The 12,595-nt window shown below is 40.2% G+C and overlaps 1 protein-coding gene across 2 annotated transcripts in view; it reads left to right on the plus strand.

Annotated features, from left to right (window-relative positions):
• The window catches only part of PARD3B (par-3 family cell polarity regulator beta), a 1,055,741-nt gene that overhangs the window by 817,294 nt on the left and 225,852 nt on the right, over window positions 1-12,595 (plus strand). The gene's annotated exons all lie outside the window — the stretch shown is intronic.

Here is a 12,595-nt window from a genome sequence, read left to right on the forward strand (position 1 = left end):
TACATTTAATCATATGCAACACTTTAAGGCTCCTGCTTGGTCATTAGGCTTGAAGAGTAAGTGTTGACAAAGTAATGCCGTAATACAATTAGGGATACCTTTACAAGACCAAACAGAATTTTCTCTTTTCTTCCTCTCTGTTTTCCAGGACTTAACATCAGTTTCAGTGTCAAGTGTTACCCTGATACTCAGGCTCATCCTCACCACACTGGGTGACTGGCAAAACATGTAGGAGCTGAGGAAGCAGAGAAAGCAAGATTTGGAGGGGCTGGGCGGCGGGGACTGGGAGACTAGCCAGTCAGTAACTTCCACTAGGAAGCATGGGCGGGACCCGGGGAGTCCAGGCACCTGAGGTCCTTATAGTGGAGGTGGGGAGGAAGAGAGGGGGCGCTTTGGTGGTCAGCTGGTTGCTGTAGAAAAATCAAAGGGTGAGGGCGGGGGCTTTAAAGGGGAATCCTGGCTGATGCGCTCCAGCTCCGCGTGCAGTCGAGAGGGAAGTGATGTGCCTACAGTTTGATGGCAGCTTAAAATCTGGAATCACTGCCACGGGGAATGTAAACGAGAGCTGAAGAGAACTAAGTGAAATCACCACTGAGCATTTCCAAGGCAGGAAGAAATGAATGGGAGGCTGAACCTGGGTGGCTACAGCTCTGTGAGTGCAGCGAGGGCCTGGGGAAACAGGTCTGAATCCGTGGGAGTCCTGGGAGACTGTAGATGTCTGCAGGGCGAATGGCTAGGAGGTCTGGTTCCTTGTTGGCTTTGTGATTTAGTAAGTCTGGGAGAGCAAGCCCTGAAGTACCCGCGACAGGGAAATGCTGGAACAACCCCTGCGCTCAGGATGAAAACAATAGCTACCATCCGTTGTGCACTTAGGATATATTGGAAGTTTTCTACGTGCTTTATGCAGCTCCCGTTTGGGAGGGCCACAGCAAAGCCAAGCTTCAGTTAAAATAAGAAGGTTGAAGGAGAGCAGTTTCAGTGAAAAGCAATTGCATTTTTCGAGTTAGGAGAAAAAGAATGGGTAGTCCGTAGGTCAGTGTTTTCCAGATTTGCGGAAACTGCGTTTATACCTGGGTTCTTAGTGAAATGCAGATTCCGGTTCATAATTCTAATTCTTGAAATTCCGATTCAAAGTTTGCATGGGTCCTGGAATCATTCTGAAATGAGCTCTTCGTGATTATAGAGATTTGGGGAACACTACCGTGGGTTGTAATCACCAGGGTTCCAGGAGTGAGATCAGCAGAAGAAGATGCCAGAAGTGAGAGATGGCATGGAGAGGAGAGAAAGAGCCAACCGTGTGGTGAACCAGAGGGGGAAGGAGCATCCTCCCTCATTCCTGTGCTCAGAGGGAAGAGGCCTTAGGGCAGAAGCCCTCAGGGTCCTGGAGACTGGTCCCCAGCCAATCCCAGGACCCAAGGGGGGGTCTCTTTGCTCTCTTCTTTCACAAATGACATCAGAGCCCTCAGCACTTTGGGTCTCTCTAATCAGTTTGACCTCAAGGCCAGGCATCACAATGGTGTAATTCAATTTTAGAGCTAAAATATATCCTTATCTTAATCACCACCTTACCAGCCCCACTCCTCCAAAAGACAACTTACACCTGCTTATGGACATCAGAATCCCTTGCTGAGGGCCCAGGGTCTACCAGGCTCTCTCTCAGTTATAAGAGATGTAAAATGCAAAAGTCAGGAAGAGAGGATGCATTGAAATTTATTCCCAGTACAGTATAATCCATTCATCAACCAGTATAAAAGACTGACCTGAGTGTCCCCAACAGGCAGTGTGATGAAAGGGACCCTGTACTTGGGAGAGAACCACCTCCCTTAGAGAAGAACACTGGAAGGGCAAAAGGAAGAAGGTTGCAAATCCAAGTTCCAGTTTTCCTTGTTTTACCGAAGAAGGCCAGAGGCTGACCTGTTTACATTCAGAATAGAAAAGCCAAATGGACATTCCACGGTGGGGTGGGGGTGGGGGGTCTGGTGCTGGAGCTCACCCAGGTGCAGCTTTTCAGGAGTGTAGCCTGAGAGTGCAGGGAGGACTGGAAGTCAGCGGAGACATGATTTTAAAAAATAATAAGAACATAATCTATGGGCCCTTCTAAGGCAGCTGCTGATGGACTCTAGTTCAGAGTTATCAGTGGGTTCCTTCAAAGTCTTGAAAAGGAAGCCATGAAAAAGCATCCGAGGAAAAATATGGAAGGGAGTTTGAGAGGCTAAGTACTGATTCTCCTCGACTTTGATTGAAAAATTGTAGTGAGTTTGAAGTCTATGAGCAATGGCCGTTCTCAAAGGCTCCATAATTCAGCTGGTTTACTACAAATTCATTGAACTGCCTCTGGTCTTGCTTCAAATCCCTGCCACCACCAAAAATGTTAACGGCAATCAAATACATGATTATAATTTATGACCACCGTATTGACAGGCGGACAGGTCCCTCCTCCCAGAGCTTCATGCTGTTGGTTTCCGGTGAACCTGAGCATTTGAAAAACATTATTAAGTGAAATCTACATGTGCATGCTCAATCTGTAGGGGCAATTTTCAGATGTGTGCAAACTCTAGGATGGTGAAGTCTAATGCTATTTTTAAATTTTTTTTAATTTTTTAAGCCAACAGAGTTGATCTTAACAAGGGTATTAACAGAGAGAAGATAACAACGATGATCTTATATTGCTACGTTAACGTCACAAACACCTTCCATATTATCCCCCGCCCTACTTCATGTGTCAAATCGTCATCACTGGCAAAGAAAAAAATGGCAGCCTCAGACATGACTGAATTTAGCAGATATTCAACTGATGCTTCATATTTGAATCCTTCCACTTTAGAAACAATTTTATATACGGACATTTATCTGCTTGTGGCATATGGTACGCCTAAAATTCAAAATTAAAATTTTGTCGCAAGGACATCTGGTGCTAACATTTGCCTTTCCTCAGTCCTTAACCATGAAAATCAAGTTATCCTTCGTAGATTTGCTAATTACAGACGGCCTAAACAGAACTTCCTCAAGGGATGGTGTTCAAAGTAAATAATAGCAAAGCTCTGGAAGGTCGGGAGGTACTGAGTATGTATGCTTCACTGCATTTATTTAACCATTCACCCCCCTCCCGTCTTAACACGTTTCCGCTTCCCATCCTCACCACATCTCTATACTCTTCCAGGTCTCATGCCAATGCCAGTGCTTACACTTGAACTTCACTTGCTTTTCCTTTTAATCCAGTGAATTCCCAATTAAAAAAAAAAGAAGCCAAGGGGGTGTGGTATGTATTAGGAAGGCAGTTAAACACACAGACCTGTTTCTGGAAGTCTCAGACACGCGTGGATGATTTCTCTGCTCCTGTAGAGGGGAGGTCTGCCCTTAGTGGTAGGGGATGGGAGCAGCAAGAGCTCCAACAAGAAGTTAAAGACGTGACCAAAGCAGAAGAAAAGTAACTATGTGTTTCCTTCTTCAACTTTTCCTCTTCATCCTTCACCTTTGGCTTTTTCTTCTTCTTGTTTTAAAACTTTTTATTTTGAAATAATTTTAGACTGAACAGAAAAGTTACCCCCCAAAAAGTGTAACTCCCCTAGACCTTTCGTCTAACTCCCCCCACTATTAAGATGGTGTGTTACTGTGATCCAAAGAACTAACTTAAGAAATTAACGTTAGTACAAAACGTCAGACCTGGGGCACCTGGATGGCTCAGTCCGTTAAGTGTCTGCCTTCAACTCAGGTCACAATCCCAGGGTCCTGGGATCGAACCCTGAGTCAGGCTCCCTGCTCAGTGGGGAGTCTGCTTCTCCCCTCTTCCTGTGTCTGCCTACCCCCTACCCCCCCCCCTTACCCCTTGCCAACCCCGGTCAAATAAATAAATAAAATCTGGAAAACAAACAAACAAACAAAACAAAAAACCTTCAAACCTATTTGAACATCACCAGTTTTCCCATTAATGTCCTTTTTCTGTTTCAAGATCCAACTAGCATCCCACGTTGCCTTAGTTATGGTGTCCCCTTGGTGTCCTCTCCTCTGCACCAGTTCTTAGCCTTTCCTTGTCTTTCACAACCTTGGCCCCTTGAAGGGTATTTGTCAGCTATCTTGTAGAACATCCCTCCACTTGTGTTTGTCTGGTGATTGATCATGAGTAGATATTTGGCCAGAATGCTCCAGAAAGGTTGTGCCCTGCTCTGGGAGTCCATGATGTCAGTTTTTCCTATAAGTGGTGTAGTTAATCTTGATTGTTTCATTAAAGTGGTGTCTGCTGGATTTACCCCCTCTTTAATTAACACATATTTTGTGGGATGTGTCTGAGACCGTACACATATCCTGCTTCTCATCGTACTTCACCCACTGATTTTTGTATCCTTCCACATTTCTTATCACTGCAGTTACGACTGTGGTTTCTGGAGGTCCTTTTTAGGTCACTCATCCCTCCCACACCCATAATTGGAATAATTCTCTAGTAAAGAGCTGTCCTTTCTCCCTTGACCATTAATTTTTTAGTCACTTATTTGTATCATTTTAGATTTCATGGATATGTATTTTTTTGGTAAATTATAATCCAATCCTATCATTGTTGTATTGCTCAAATTATTCCAACTTTGGCTTTTGGGGCTTTTTTTGTGTGGGGTTTTTTTTTTGTTGTTTTGTTTTGTTTTGTTTTGTTTTGAGAACTTTCTCACTTTTTGGCACTGTGAGGTGCTCCAGGACCATTTCGTATTTTCCTTACCACAGTCAAGGAATCAAACACTTCTCCAAGGTGACCTGATTTCTTTTATTGCAGAATCATATTCAGAGACCAAGAACTGGGTTCTAGGAGTGCTCACTGCCGGGTGTCATTGTTTCTAGACATTCTCAGCAGATAGAACTTGGAAATATATGTGTATGTACTAACCCATGCATGCACACACATATACAGAGTTCTGAATCTCAGATTTCAGACTCATTAAAAAAGCATGAGTTCATACTACTACCCCCAATTCCAATCCAATATCATCACAGTGTTCATTGCGGACTTCCTCCTTTCCTTATTTGTAATTTCTTTTTCATTCAGCGAGAAAGCTAGCTCTCATTATTCACAATATATTTACTTATTTTTCCAACCCTAATACATACCTAATGTTTCCAAATTGCTAACCCATAACCATGTAGAGATCAGAGTATAGTATTTGTGTACGATTCTTTTTGACTTTACCCTTATTGTATCTAGTTGTCCAGTGTTACTTACATTCTTCCCCAAGCCTTTTAATGTGATTTAATATAATCAGGTTTATTCTTAAAGTTGTCTTCCTATTTGGGGTTCCTCCCACGTGTGGATTGATTATTGTTAACATACATACAATAAAATTTACTCTTTGTTATATATAGTTCCAGGGTCTTTTGATAGTACAAAGAGCCACAGATCTACAGTCTTGATACAGAACAGTTCCATGATCCCAAACCACCCTACCGCCAACTCCTGGCAATCCCCTGGTCTGTTTTCCATCTCAGACAATAGCAGCGTTTTGGATCTAGCTCTTCCATTTAACAAAGTGCATTTGAGATTCCTCTATGTTGTGTGAGTACTATTCTATCGTGTGGGTGTTGTACTTTATTACTATGGCATGATTTGTGATCTTTGCCCGTGCATCCAATGTTTACATTTGTAAAATTGCCCACCGGATTGATGCTTTTTGAGACTCTAAACTGTGACTTTTAAAGTATGCTTTTCATCTTTTTTTTTTTTAGCACGGAGTTTATTTCACTTTATCTTATTTACTATGGTTCTTTCCTATGATCATCAATCATTTTTCCATTTTGAGGAGGGTTAGAACCAATCTTTAATTATTTTTGGTAAGATTGACAGGGAGAGTATGGATAATTGAAATCCCCACATAATCTACAAGCCTTGTAATAGCTACTTCTTCTTCGTCCAACTACTTAAAGGTGGCAAAATTGACTCATTTTAAGTTTTATATCCTTTCCCTTCCTTTACTTATCCTCTGGTAGAAGCACTAATGAGTCCTCAGGTGACCATAAAAATGGAAAGACACAGAAAAGGGGAAAGCACAGGCTGTGGGTAATCTACAAGGAGATAAAAAGCCTCTGAGTCACTGGGAATTGATTGCACTCTAGTAAAGTAGATCTGATTAGGGATTATGTATCTTTGACGTATTTTAGATTTCCATTTAATGCTTGGCACCTGTTGATCCAGTGATAGACTTGTGGTCTGTCCTAAAAGTCCACCTTAAAGAATATATTTCTACCCAGAAAATATCAGTTTCCTAGCTCTGTTGTCTCTTTTGCTCTCCACATGCATTTCACTACAAAGCATGGCATTAATGTGTGGCCCTGGGAGAATCTTAACTGCACTAAAGCAGATATTTGTATATTACATCCATGGATAAGCATACACAGATAGTCTTCTGGCAATCTGTTAACTTCTAGAGATTTTTCTATACTCATTTAGGTGCATTTCCTGAAAGAGGGGACCCTCATTTGAGTCGGACTCAAAACCGCAAAGCAAACAAAATTAAGACCATCAACCAGAAAGATCATCTCCACAACTCTTCTGACACTGATTGCCATGGTAACCTTGAAAACGCTCAGGTCCTGACTCTTTCAGTCTGAGAGATCTTCATTCAGCCTCAAGAAGCATTCACTAGACTCTAAATTTCTTTCTTTTTCCCCCCAAGATTTATTTATTTACTTGAGAGAGAGAAAGAGAAAATACCAGTGACGGGAGGAGCAGAGAGAGGAGAGAGAATCCCCAAGCAGACTCCCCACTGAGCACAGAACCAGATGTGGAGCTCAATCCCAGGACCCTAAGATCATGACCTGAGCTGAAATCAAGAGTCAGGTGCTCAACTGACTGAGCCACCCAAGCACCGATAGATTATAAATTTCTTCAGAGAGAGTATCAAACCTTTTTCTTTCTGTGTCTCTAGGAACTAGCACAGAGCCTGATAAAATAAGTATTTTGATAACTACTTGATATTTGATAACTATTGAATGAATTCAATATTTCAGGCTACTGATAGGACTTTTTGTATAATCATACAAGAAATCTGATTAGTTGTGAGATATATAATTTAATTAGTTTGCAGGAATTCATAAAGATTTACATCTGTCAATTAGCTAGTAAATCACCAAGTGCTAATAAATATATGTAGTATGCTTTTCTGTTACCTTTTTTTTTAATTAATTTATTTATTTTTATTTGCTTATTTACAGCATAACAGTGTTCATTGTTTTGGCATCACACCCAGTGCTCCATGCAGTACGTGCCCTCCCTATTACCCACCACCTGGTTCCTCAACCTCCCACCCCCCCACCTCCTGCCGCCCCTTCATAACCCTCTGGTTGTTTTTCAGAGTCCATAGTCTCTTATGGTTCATCTCCCCTTCCAGTTTCCCTCAACTCCCTCTCCTCTCCATCTCCCCATGTCCTCCATGTTATTTGTTATGCTCCACAAATAAGTGAGACCATATGATACTTGACTCTCTCTGCTTGACTTATTTCGCTCAGCATAATTTCTTCCAGTCCTGTCCATGTTGCTACAAAAGTTGGGTATTCGTCCTTTCTGATGGAGGCATAATACTCCATTGTGTATATGGACCACATCTTCCTTATCCATTCATCCGTTGAAGGGCATCTTGGTTCTTTCCACAGTTTGGCGACCGTAGCCATTGCTGCAATAAACATTGGGGTACAAATGGCCCTTCTTTTCACTACATCTGTATCTTTGGGGTAAATACCCAGCAGTGCAATTGCAGGGTCATAGGGAAGCTCTGTTTTTAATTTCTTCAGGAATCTCCACACTGTTCTCCAAAGTGGCTGCACTAACTTGCATTCCCACCAACAGTGGAAGAGGGTTCCCCTTTCTCCACATCCTCTCCAGCACACGTTGTTTCCTGTCTTGCTAATTTTGGCCATTCTAACTGGTGTTAGGTGGTATCTCAATATTGTTTTAATTTGAATCTCCCTGATGGCTAGTGATGATGAACATTTTTTCATGTGTCTGATAGCCATTTGTATGTCTTCGTTGGAGAAGTGTCTGTTCATATCTTCTGCCCATTTTTTGATATGATTATCTGTTTTGTGTGTGTTGAGTTTGAGAAGTTCTTTGTAGATCCTGGATATCAACCTTTTGTCTGTACTGTCATTTACAAATATCTTCTCCCATTCCGTGGGTTGCCTCTTTGTTTTGTTGACTGTTTCCTTTGCTGTGCAGAAGCTTTTGATCTTGATGAAGTCCCAAAAGTTCATTTTTGCTTATGAAGCCAGCATTACCCTGATCCCCAAACCAGGCAAAGACCCTACCAAAAAGGAGAATTTCAGACCAATATCACTGATGAATATGGATGCAAAGATTCTCAACAAGATCCTAGCAAACAGGATCCAGCAGCACATTAAAAAGATTATCCACCATGACCAGGTGGGATTCATCCCTGGGTTGCAAGGTTGGTTCAACATTCGCAAATCAATCAGTGTGATAGAACACATCAATAAGAGAAGAGAGAAGAACCACATGGTCCTCTCAATTGATGCAGAAAAAGCATTTGACAAAATCCAGCATCCGTTCCTGATGAAAACGCTTCAAAGTATAGGGATAGAGGGAACATTCCTGAACTTCATAAAATCTATCTATGAAAGACCCACAGCAAATATCATCCTCAATGGGAAAAAGCTTGCAGCCTTCCCGTTGAGATCAGGAACACGACAAGGATGCCCACTCTCACCACTCTTGTTCAACATAGTATTAGAAGTTCTAGCAACGGCAATCAGACAACAAAGAGAAATCAAAGGTATCCAAATTGGCAAGGAAGAAGTCAAACTCTCTCTCTTCGCAGATGACATGATTCTTTATATGGAAAACCCCAAAGACTCTACTCCCAAACTACTAGAACTCATACAGCAATTCAGTAACGTGGCAGGATACAAAGCCAATGTACAGAAATCAGTGGCTTTCTTATACACTAACAATGAAAATACAGAAAGGGAAATTAGAGAATCGATTCCATTTACTATAGCACCAAGAACCATAAGATACCTGGGCATAAACCTAACCAAAGAAGTAAAGGACCTGTACTCGAGGAACTACAGAACACTCATGAAAGAAATTGAAGAAGACACAAAAAGATGGAAGACTATTCCATGCTCTTGGATTGGAAGAATAAACATTGTTAAAATGTCTATACTGCCTAGAGCAATCTATACTTTTAATGCCATTCCAATCAAAATTCCACCGATATTTTTCAAAGAGCTGGAGCAAATAATCCTAAAATTTGTATGGAGCCAGAAGAGACCCCGAATTGCTAAGGAAATGTTGAAAAATAAAAACAAAACTGGCGGCATCACGTTACCCGATTTCAAGCTTTACTACAAAGCTGTGATCACCAAGACAGCGTGATATGGCATAAAAACAGACACATAGACCAGTGGAACAGAGTAGAGAGCCCAGATATGGACCCTCAACTCTATGGTCAAATAATCTTCGACAAAACAGGAAAAAATATTCAATGGAAAAAAGACAGTCTCTTCAATAAATGGTGCTGGGAAAACTGGACAGCGATATGTAGAAGAATGAAACTCGACCATTCTCTTACACCGTTCACAAAGATAAACTCGAAATGGATAAAAGACCTCAACGTGAGACAGGAATCTATCAGAATCCTAGAGGAGAACATAGGCAGTAACCTCTTCGATATCAGCCACAGCAACTTCTTTCAAGATATGTCTCCAAAGGCCAAGGAAACAAAAGCAAAAATGAACTTTTGGGACTTCATCAAGATCAAAAGCTTCTGCACAGCAAAGGAAACAGTCAACAAAACAAAGAGGCAACCCACGGAATGGGAGAAGATATTTCTGTTACTTTTTACATTTATATCATGTGTCTTCATTTCCTGAATCCTTGTGGCCTACATTGATGAGAAATGGTAATATATTTTCCCCTTTCTATTTCCCTCTGCCTGAAGGAGAGAAGGTTTGGCTAAATTTGAAAAGATCACTTCATAGTATGAAATCATTTAAAAATTTTTTTATTTTAGTTTTATGGACTTCAGATACAATATCTAAAACTATGTCATTATGCAGAATTTATTGTTCTAGTTCACTTGTCTATAAATTATTATAGAGGATTCTGAAAAAAAAAACCATTGATAATTCATGTGTTTGGTATTCAGAACAATATACTTGGGCTGAGCTGTAGAAGCCAGGTGTGACCCTATCCTTAACAAAGTGGTCACCAACAATCCTCATCAATCGTAATCTTTCTTTTCAGTCAAATAATGGCACCATTTAAAGGCAATCCATTCCAGTTTTGGTATGTCAGTGCTGACTTCTGTTTCAGCATTAGCTGAAGACTGAGCTCATGGGCATGGTTCAATGAATTATACTTATTTAAGGTCACTACACCCATTAAAATGCAGATAAATAGATAGATAGATAGATAGATAGATAGATAGACAGACAGACAGACAGACATAGGAACTTAGATATATCAGTGTTTGCAAACTGGGATTTCAGAGGCTGAATTTGGCTCACAGATACTGTATGTTTAGGCCACAGGCTATTACTTTAAAACAAAAACAAACATAAAAAAGAGCCGATATTTAAAAATCAAGATATTTCACACAGAGAGACTAAATTTGCTAAATTTTTTTCACATTTTTAAAGCTGGTAGAAATCACTGGTTCATGCTTAAAACTTTCCCCATAAATCTCAAATGATTGCTTGAATTTAAGTTTAACTCTACACTTTTTTATTTTCTAAAAATTACTTTTAAAAAGCTAGGCTTGCAAATCTGTGGTGTTACAAAATTTGGAACCATATTCTGTCTTTCACCTGTGAAAATGTTACTAGTAACACACACATGTTCAACAAAACTGGCATTGAGCTGTTTTTCTGGAAAAAGTGATGGATTTATGGCGCCCTGTCCGCACATTCTTGGCGAGAGCCCTTTTGACCACTGGCACGTATTTGTAAGACCGTCTGCATTGGGGGGTAGAGCCTGTGGTTATGGAACAGGTCCAAGTTAACTGGCCCACACAGGGGAGCCAACCCATGACCTTGACCCCATTACCACAGTGTTCTAACCAATTGAGCTAAATAATTGAGTAATTGTTTCTCAGCAATCTGATCAAATCAGCTGGCATATATTAAGAGTCTGTCTGTGGACAGGGTGAGAATGTCAGTGAACAAGGGAGCTTAAGATAATGGGAAAGTTATCAAGTCCTCACATTGGTTGGCATGTTGTATTTGGCCAAGCAGTCACTAAATTGGACTTTGTCATTAGAGCTAATTGCATTTCTGGGCAATTGAAACTCACAGAAACACTAAACTTTTATTGAGTAGGTTCCTTTTTAAGGATTCAGAATTTTGGGTAAATAATTCATAACATATGTACAAACAGTTGGGGCGCATAGGAAGATGGAAAGAACTTTGTACTGAACTGAGGAGTTCAGGTCCCTGTTTGGTCTTGAGTACCCATGTGGCCTTAGGAAGGTCCCTTGGCTTTCTAAGTTTTGAATAGGACTGCATAATGTGATCCCAAAGAGTTTTCCAATCCTAAGAAACTTTCTATAACTGTACAGTTTTTGAACCTGTAAGAACACTTTGCATACAAATCCTTTTATAACTAAAAAATGCCGATGGAATATTTTTCACAGATAATTAAACAATATTTCAAAAGGGCTTATTGAGCAAACTTATTTTTTAAATATAGTGCTGATGGCCTTAAACCAATATATAATATACATATTTCACATAGAAATCCAATATAAATCAAATAAATAAATACATACATAAACCATAGTTTCATATATTATATAATCAGTTATTAGTGGCATTTTATATTACAAAGCATTTATGGATCACCTTGAAAATTTTTCTACCTTATCAAAAAATTATTATTTTCAGCACAACATATTAATAAATTGCTTTATGGTTATTACTTATTAATCCTCTGATTTTAGGTCCATTAGTGTGGCCTTTGTTTGTTTATTTTTTTTTATTTTTAGAGGGAGGAGCAGAGGGAGAGAGAGAATCTCAAGCAGACTCCCCATCCAGAGCAGAGTCTGACATGGGGCTCGATCTCACAACCCCGAGATCAGAACCTGAGCCCAAATCAAGATCAGATGCTTAATTCACTGAGCCACCCAAGTGCCCCAGAGCCCTTTTAGAACTACCTCTGTTCTCCCTAACTCGGTAAATTTAGATTAAACATGTTAAGCTCAGGCTTACCAAACTCCCTACCAAACTGTGCATTTTTCTAGTTTTTCTTTCTTACTAATGCATTGAAGTATTATGTTTGTAGAACTGAGGTAGTAGTTGGATTTCTTGTTCTTTTATCCAAACTGACTCTTCCATCCCTGGATTAACTGGATTCCTGAGTCTACAGAGCTCAGTAGATGGGTCGTAGAGAGTGTTAGGGTTGGTGTAAAATGAATGACAACAGGTTAGTCACACTTGAAATAATATATTGGCTTGGGTTCCAAATAACCTTTCCAAATGAAAAACACAAATACTGTGGGTTTCTACAGAATCAAATATGAAATGTTTATATGAGATGTTTATAAAAAGGATTAGTTATTGGAAGTCACTTCAATATTAGGCAGCAAAGTTTAGAAATACCAAAACT

The sequence above is a fragment of the Meles meles genome, chromosome 9 (genome assembly GCF_922984935.1).
Source record: "Meles meles chromosome 9, mMelMel3.1 paternal haplotype, whole genome shotgun sequence".
Taxonomy (NCBI): Eukaryota; Metazoa; Chordata; class Mammalia; order Carnivora; family Mustelidae; genus Meles; species Meles meles.